Source organism: Telopea speciosissima, chromosome 3 (genome assembly GCF_018873765.1).
Source record: "Telopea speciosissima isolate NSW1024214 ecotype Mountain lineage chromosome 3, Tspe_v1, whole genome shotgun sequence".
NCBI lineage: Eukaryota > Viridiplantae > Streptophyta > Magnoliopsida > Proteales > Proteaceae > Telopea > Telopea speciosissima.
Window position 1 is genome coordinate 17680007 of NC_057918.1, and position 7749 is coordinate 17687755.

Consider the following 7749-nt stretch of genomic DNA (forward strand, 5'->3'; position numbering starts at 1 on the left):
TTTGTATTTACGGAAACTGCCACTTCTTTTGAACCTTATAATGACGAAAATGCCCTTCTTATCACCTACTGGTTAGAACCTCTGAAGTCGTAAGGCTCATAAGTCATAACCGTCAGCTTGCGTGATACGTTTTAAACCCAGGAAACCGGTTCCCGCCCTTCTAAACTTAAATGACGAAAGTACCCTTCCTTCCCAAGGGCCAGCATGCTTTTGAACCATACAAAACCAATGGTCTACCCGGATCTGCCAAAACCGATCACACACTCTCATAAGAATCAGGAAATTAAACCAACAAAAACCAGACTGGACCTCTTGTCGGCTTGATGTACTCCAGAACATGGTTTCAAAGGGCAGAATTGGGGACCAAATCGGTCGAAAATAGAGTAGAACCGGTGGGAATCAACCAATCCGATTCGGATTCTTAAAACCATGGTCCAAACTCCCTTTCTTTTGGGAAAATGGGATTTAAGTGGTTCCCACTAAAATTTTATATTAGTCAGATCTCTTTATCAGCCATTGATACCAGAATGTGAAGTTATGAGTGACAGAAGGTGATTCCTTATTGACGTGTCTTTTCTTACTATGGCAAGACCTCATTAACTAACCTTTCTATTTGGAAAGGAAGTTTCATTTGGTTTGCAGGCTTTTTTCATTTATTTAAATCAAAAAGAAGGAAAAAAAGGAGAAAGATTTGCAACCCCCAATCCCATCAATCAAAATAGTGACTTGTGGGGTTGGTTTGCATGCTTTTTTTTTTATTTTTAATATTACATTAAATCCAATTACAAATTGATAGGGTTATAGGGATTTACCTTTTCTGATTGAATTATGCAATCAAGTGATAATTTGGCTTGACATGGATTATTTACCATGGTCACTAAATAAATCCATAATACAACTTAGGTAAAAGTTCACTTGGAGGTACATTCAGTAAGGTTGGTCTAGTTACTTGTGCTTACTTTCACGGTTGGATATTTAGGGAATGGTTTATATTCTAAAGTCTAAATTTCGTCAAAATTTAAAAGAATAGAATTGTGATTTAGATTAGTCTTTGCTGATTCTATTGAGATCGGTATGGACTTGACAAAAATGGGCACTAACTCTAGAAATCCAGTGTGAATCGAAATCAACTGACCTAACCAATTTAATCCTAATTGTTAAAACTTTATTGACCATGTATCAAATTTTAGACTCAAGTAAAAATGATCCATTTAGAAGGAGAAGTGGGTCCAATGCAATGCCAAGATTCATACGGAGTGAGTACTTTTCTAGTTTAAGTGCTTATAATTAAGTAAATTTATGGTGGGACCTTCTTTTCTCTAAACAAAAAATAGTTAAAATAAGGTAATTAATAAATTAATTAAGATTTAAAAAAAAAATTGATCAATGGACAAAAAACTTTTTTTATGGGGTCCATGTTTGCTTTGCTTCTGTTTTGGGTTTGAACTTCAAAGATAGAAATGATGTATTATTTCCTCTTTGGTAACAATGGGGAATGAATTGGGTGGTGCACCACATGATAACTTACTTGGTCTCAAGAGGAAGGATGGATAAGTACTTCCAAATCTGGTCATTGTTTGATGAGCCATTGAAAACTTTGGTGCACATTCTTGACAACATCAATGCACTTTATAGGGACATGGAGTAATCCATGTTCTTTGCAGATCCTCCTACCATTTTTAATAATAAAAAGAATAGTTGGAGCAAAATTGGGCTAGAGTTAGGATTGGGCATGGACTTATAGTTTTGGTTTTTTTAACAGAAAATTGACTAGTAGGTTGTACTGGATTGACCACAATTATGCAACTTCATGGATGTATTCTCAAGAGAACCGGGTTCGGTTAAAATTGGTCAGATTTGAGAGAGAGAGAGAGAAAGAAGTCAAACCACTGATTCTTAATAGTCTTATTATGAACACTGACAGAGCAATCAATTTAACCTTCATTTTTTTTCTCAGATACATTAAATGGTTTACCGTTAACTTTGACCATGTGACATCAAGCCAATAATAATAATAAAATAATAAAGGAGAAAGAATTCCACCTGGTTGCGTAACGCATGCCACGCTTACACATAGACAGAATGGGTAATTAATGACCGCTGTATCCCTGAAAAGATGGAAATGATCAAAGGTACCGCAGTCATTTTGAGTGTTCTTGTGTCTGGGTGCAACTAACATCATGCGTGATCGGGTGGCGTTTTCTTAACCTAATAACAATAACAATAATAATAATGATAATAATAATAATAAATGGCAAGGTAAGCTAACTCCAACCCAAAATCTCCTAAATGATAGAAATAAAAGAAAGAAAGAAAGTGCATGATGTTAATGTGTATTTTTCTCTCATAATCTCTCACCTCTTTTCCTTCTCTTTTCTCATTAAATATTCTGTCCACTATGGATTTGGCATATAAGAAACTCATATAAATGGGCAGCGTGTAGATCTCTCTCCACAAAAATGTCCATCATTTTTTTTTTTCTTTTTTTGATGAAACAAAAATGTCTGTCTTGAAACTAATTGATGGGAGGCGGGATTCACTTTCATAAGAGTGGGAGCCATTACATCTAGGTCATCTTTTCCCTCCTTGTCACATGGTAGTCTTAGGACATATTGTCCACATCAAAATTTTATCTTTACTCAATCTAGTCTTGTCAAACATCTTTAATATAAGGCTTTTAAAAGGAACGGGGAGAAGTCACATATGTTTGTGACATGTAGCTAATCCAAATAACTATACATCAATATAATAATAAGAATTATCAAACCATTTTTCACATGACATAAAGTTATGGACATAATTATTTGGGTTAAGTATGAGGGAACGTCTCAGCTTTGGGCTTATATCCAACTGATCAACTGGCTCTTCAATGGTTCCAAAAAACCAAGCCCTTACAACATCGTTTCAAACTCAACCGGCTAGTTGAACCGGTCGATCACTCACCCATCTATATATACTATGTAATATTTGAATCTTTATTTTTAGTTTTATTACTTTTAAAATACAACAACAGGGTTGCATAAATAATCTTCTCTTCAGGAAATACACATTTGAGGAGTGTAATAATCTCAAGTCAAATGACAATGAAGATCCGATAACACATTCATTCTGAAATTTCTAGGCCTATACGGTCCAATGATTGGACCCAAGAACCAGAGTTTTTTTTTTTAAAGAACAAAAAATTTTGGTTGCAAGGAGGACCAGACTTCAACATAGTAATTAAGCATCGAGATCAGCAGAATCTTTTGATTAATACAAGTTATCCTGGATGACATTTGACCATGATTATTCGACACTATAACCCAACCAAGGTGCTTTTGATTGATACAACTCATCCTGGTAATTGTTTAGGTTTTTTTTTTGGGTAACAAGGTAATTGTTTACTTTTACCACCTATTAAAGGTGGATTCTTTTAGGAGGAGGTGGGAGGTGGGAGGTGGGAGGTGGGAGGGGGGGGGGGATTTGGCTTTCCTTCAGCCGTGACATGGGGGCTAGAGGGTCAGACCCAGCGAAACAAAAGGGGTTTTGATCATTTTATAATTTGGTTTTCCTTCAGTCGTGGCGAGAGTTGGAAGGTCCAACGGACCAGTCTAGCAAAACTTGGGTCCCACCTGTGAAGATAATATCAGTATCGGATGAGGAAGATCTTATTTTCTGTATGGAGAGATATTGTTTTAGTCAAAAGAATGGATAATATTCAAGAGAAAAGGGCGAGGGAAAAGTTCCGATCATGGGAAAGAAAATACAGCAGTGTTTACCAGGAAAGTAGCTGGTTGAATCCATCAAACACGAGACAGAGACTTTAATTTAGAGGCACCTGGGGCAAGAAAAATGGGCCTTGTTGAAGTTTCTAGAGACCATTCAAAAATGATAAAAAAAGTCAAAGTAACTTCCTTTCATAGCCTAATCCAGTGAATCTACAGAGCAATTAAGAGCGTAGAAATCAGAGACAAGTTAAGACCAAAAAGTGTCGAAGTTGTAGACTTCTTGTCACGAATGGCTTCCGCTTCCATCGTGGAGGTTGAGAATCTTACATAGACTACCAGCAGTTATATGAAGCAACAAGATTCTTTGTTATAGTAGTTGATCTTCTTGCATGAGAGAATCAGAGATTTTCCATTGTTTTCTAAAAAACTTTATAATCCTAGTCCAACCCTGAGTCGGATAGGTCAGGTTGAGATAACTCAGCCCCCAATTTATTTTTTCTTTAGAAGTATTTTTGCCTTTTTTATCATCTTTTGAAGAAATTCTTGAAATCAAGCCGAACTTTGTTGGGCTCAGTCCAGCCCAGCCCAGCCCAGCCCGTCTCTAATTGACCTTGATCGGACTGGGTTGACAATGATTGACCCTGATACTTGCTAGGGCCTGGTTGGCCCTGATTGATCAGTCTCATGTGATTGGGTATTGATTTGTTTCATACTCAATTGGCTATTAGAGTTTTCTTTGGCAGAAAAAACTTAGCACAATCTTAAAATTTTAAATACTTTGGTTCAATAGATAATTAACCTTTTTGGGTAAACCAATAGGTAATTACATACTAAACAAAAATTGTAAAATTTAATCAATAAATGTAAAGCATAACCTTACATAGGGTCGGGCTGGGCTTAGCCTGAAGCCTTTACCTTTGCCCAGCCCGACCCTGACCCCAGGCTTGAAAATTTCAACCCTAATCCGCCCTCAGGGTTGAAAAATCCAGCCCATGACCTGTTTGGGCTTGGGCAGACAGGACCAAACTTACACCCCTACCATCAGTCCATGTAGAATTCCCATCGACCCAGTATTACATACCTTGGATTATCCAATTATTACTTCTAATGGTAGTTTTAATTTAGTTTCTAATGAGGCAAGTTAGCTTATGTCATTTATTGTAAAAACAAGATTATTGGTACTTGTGCAAACTATTGGTACACAGATAGTCCACAAGAAGCCGAGGCAAGAGGACTTCAACAAAGAATCTGGATGGTAATATTGGTGGGAAATGGCTCCAATGAGGTTTGGACTTTGGACAAATCCAAAGGAACTTGTGCAGTGGCTATCAAGGGAACATGGCCTTGGGAAGGATATTTTTACTTCTCTGAAACAATTTCAGTATCTGAAACTTTTGAAACAGGATAGAATTCATATTAGTATAGCTCATTATCTGACCAACCATACCAGAGTTAACAAATTTTGTGGCCCTTTCACAGAGAGTATGTTGGATACTATGGTTATGTGATCTGTAATTTATACTTCCTTACCATCAAAAAAGAGAAAAAAAAAAATCTAATATCTGTACACAGGCCTAAATGGATAATCCATATCAGATTCAATAACATGGCATAATTTTAATGGTCTCGCTCAAGTTTGGGGCTGAGTCTTGTGATATTGTATGGGCTGGATTGGCCCAGAAACGTGGTTGTGTAGGCCCATATGAAAAGCTGCAAACTGATATAGGGATTAACTAAAGAATGTGTGTTTTCGTCATTTGACATGCAGTAGCTGGTTTTGCCAAACATAGAAATGCAAACTCATTTGAACCGGAATTGATAAATTATTTGATAATTGGCTTTATTCTGGTTTTAAAAGGTGTGGTACGGTTCGATTTTGAATCAATTAAAACCGATATGCTATTGAACCGATTATACATACTAAACCAATTAGAGAAATGAAATCATTTACTTGAAACACGTCCTAATCTGTTAAATTGAGAGGAACATCTCATGGTTCGGATAAAGAAGGGCTCACATGTCTGGAAGGAGAGAGAATCTGTCTAAGTACATATGATACCGGCAATATGTAGATCATTAACAGTTAAAAGGCTTTTTCCATTAGTTTTTGGGCCAAAATTGATATTTCCGTGTTTAGTGGGGTTGCATTAATTTGACAGTCTATCGGAAGGGGTGTCCCTGGTAATTTCCCAAAAAAAAAAAAAAACCCTCCTTAAAGATTTTATACAACTCGTCCTCCATAGGAGGGTGCCCAAGGGCTCCTCATGATGGCACCCTTCTTTCCATTGCTACGGAGGCCGAGTTGTATAAAATCTTTAAGGAGGATTATCCGATACCGATTCTTTGAACCATGTTGTTGAGAAGTTTGGAGCAGAGACTCAGAGAGGCTGTTTCCAAATTCAAATCTGCGACCACTTTGTCACAATGGAGCAACCTTAATCTTGTGCCAAAGCCTGCCCTCTTTCATACCTACTACACTACTTATATTAATTTTCTTGTCATGTTGTTTATATAACTGAAACCCAGATTTCCCCATGGATAAAGAATCATAACTCTTGTTAGAATACTATAGATGCCATGCTTGAGGAGTGTTAAATTTCAAAGATTTTTTATTCTTCTCTTTTTGTTCTTTTATTCAAAGATTTGTAGATCTTGCAACAAGAAGTTTCATTAATTTTCTGCTGTCTTACTAACTTCAAAGAAGAAAAAACAGCCCAAAATGATGATCAAAGAGCATACATGGCCCCTAAACAGAATTGGGTTCAATCAATTCCAATTCAAATTGGTCAATTTCAATTTGGTTTCTGAAACCATGGTTCATGATATCAGATCGATTGTTTTGAAACTTTATTAGGTCAAAAGGTCAAACAATGAAGAGTGGCCATTCTTTCTTCATTAAATCCATGCATCCTCCATGAATAGCATTTTTCCTCATAAAGCAGTGGCCATAGCTTCACCATCTGGGTCATTACGAGCACAAACATCCTCAACTAACATCAGAACATCTAAACAGAGAATAACAGAAATAAAAATAACTTGGAAATTGAATTTTTCAAAGCATGCAAACTACATAAATACCCTTCAAAGTGTATAAACCCTAACAATGCAAAAGAAGCACAATAAAATACTTAAAATTTGCTAGTTCTTTCTGATTTTACCCAGTTTGGTCATTTTTTAGGGGGAAAATCTTATAAATTTTGATTTTACCTTCTATAATGTGTCGGTAGGTAATGTTCCATGACTTAGAAAAATATTGGAGCAAGACACTCCTAGAGGTGTATCTGCCACTAGCATTTTGCCCAAACTTGGTGAAATTCATAATTGTTATATTTCCTCCATTAGCTAAACATCCATCCATGTGGGCTCACAACAATTGACAGTATAAAGTGCTGCATGATTTGAAGTCTTTATGTGGATTCTAGTACAAGATAAGTTGTTGAGTCATGAAGCATTGCAATCTCAGACTGTGTTCTCTGCAATTCAGGTGTGGAATCTGCTATTCATTTATTAATCTGTAGCAGATTTGCAATGCAGGTATGAAGTATTTTTCTTAAACTATTGGATATGGACTGAGATATGCCTTCGTAAATCAAGGATTGGATTACCTTATGACCATGTTATAAATTTTTAAGGAAAGGGGGAATTTATTAAAGCGAAAGAGCAAACTACAAAATTGAAGTCAAAACGCCAGCCTTCAACCAGTCAAAAATGATGATACATAAAAAACCAAGGAAGGGGGAAGAATCAGGACTTTTAAGGCAAAAGAAATTCAGTTTGGTTGATAAGTAAGGATGTGGGTTTCAGGTTCAGGGATTGGACTTTGGAATCTCAAGAAACCAAAATGATTTCAAGACATCAATTTTTGGCCAAATTTTAAGAGATTTTGCAGAGTTAGGATATGATGAGAAGGAGATTGTAGATGGGAGTTGGAGTTCCATGTTTGAGCTTTGTTTCTGTGTTTTTCCTTTTGGCATTCTTATGGGTTTAAAGATGGGTTGAATGGTTTCTTATTCTGTAATGGCAGCATAAATCATTAAAATTC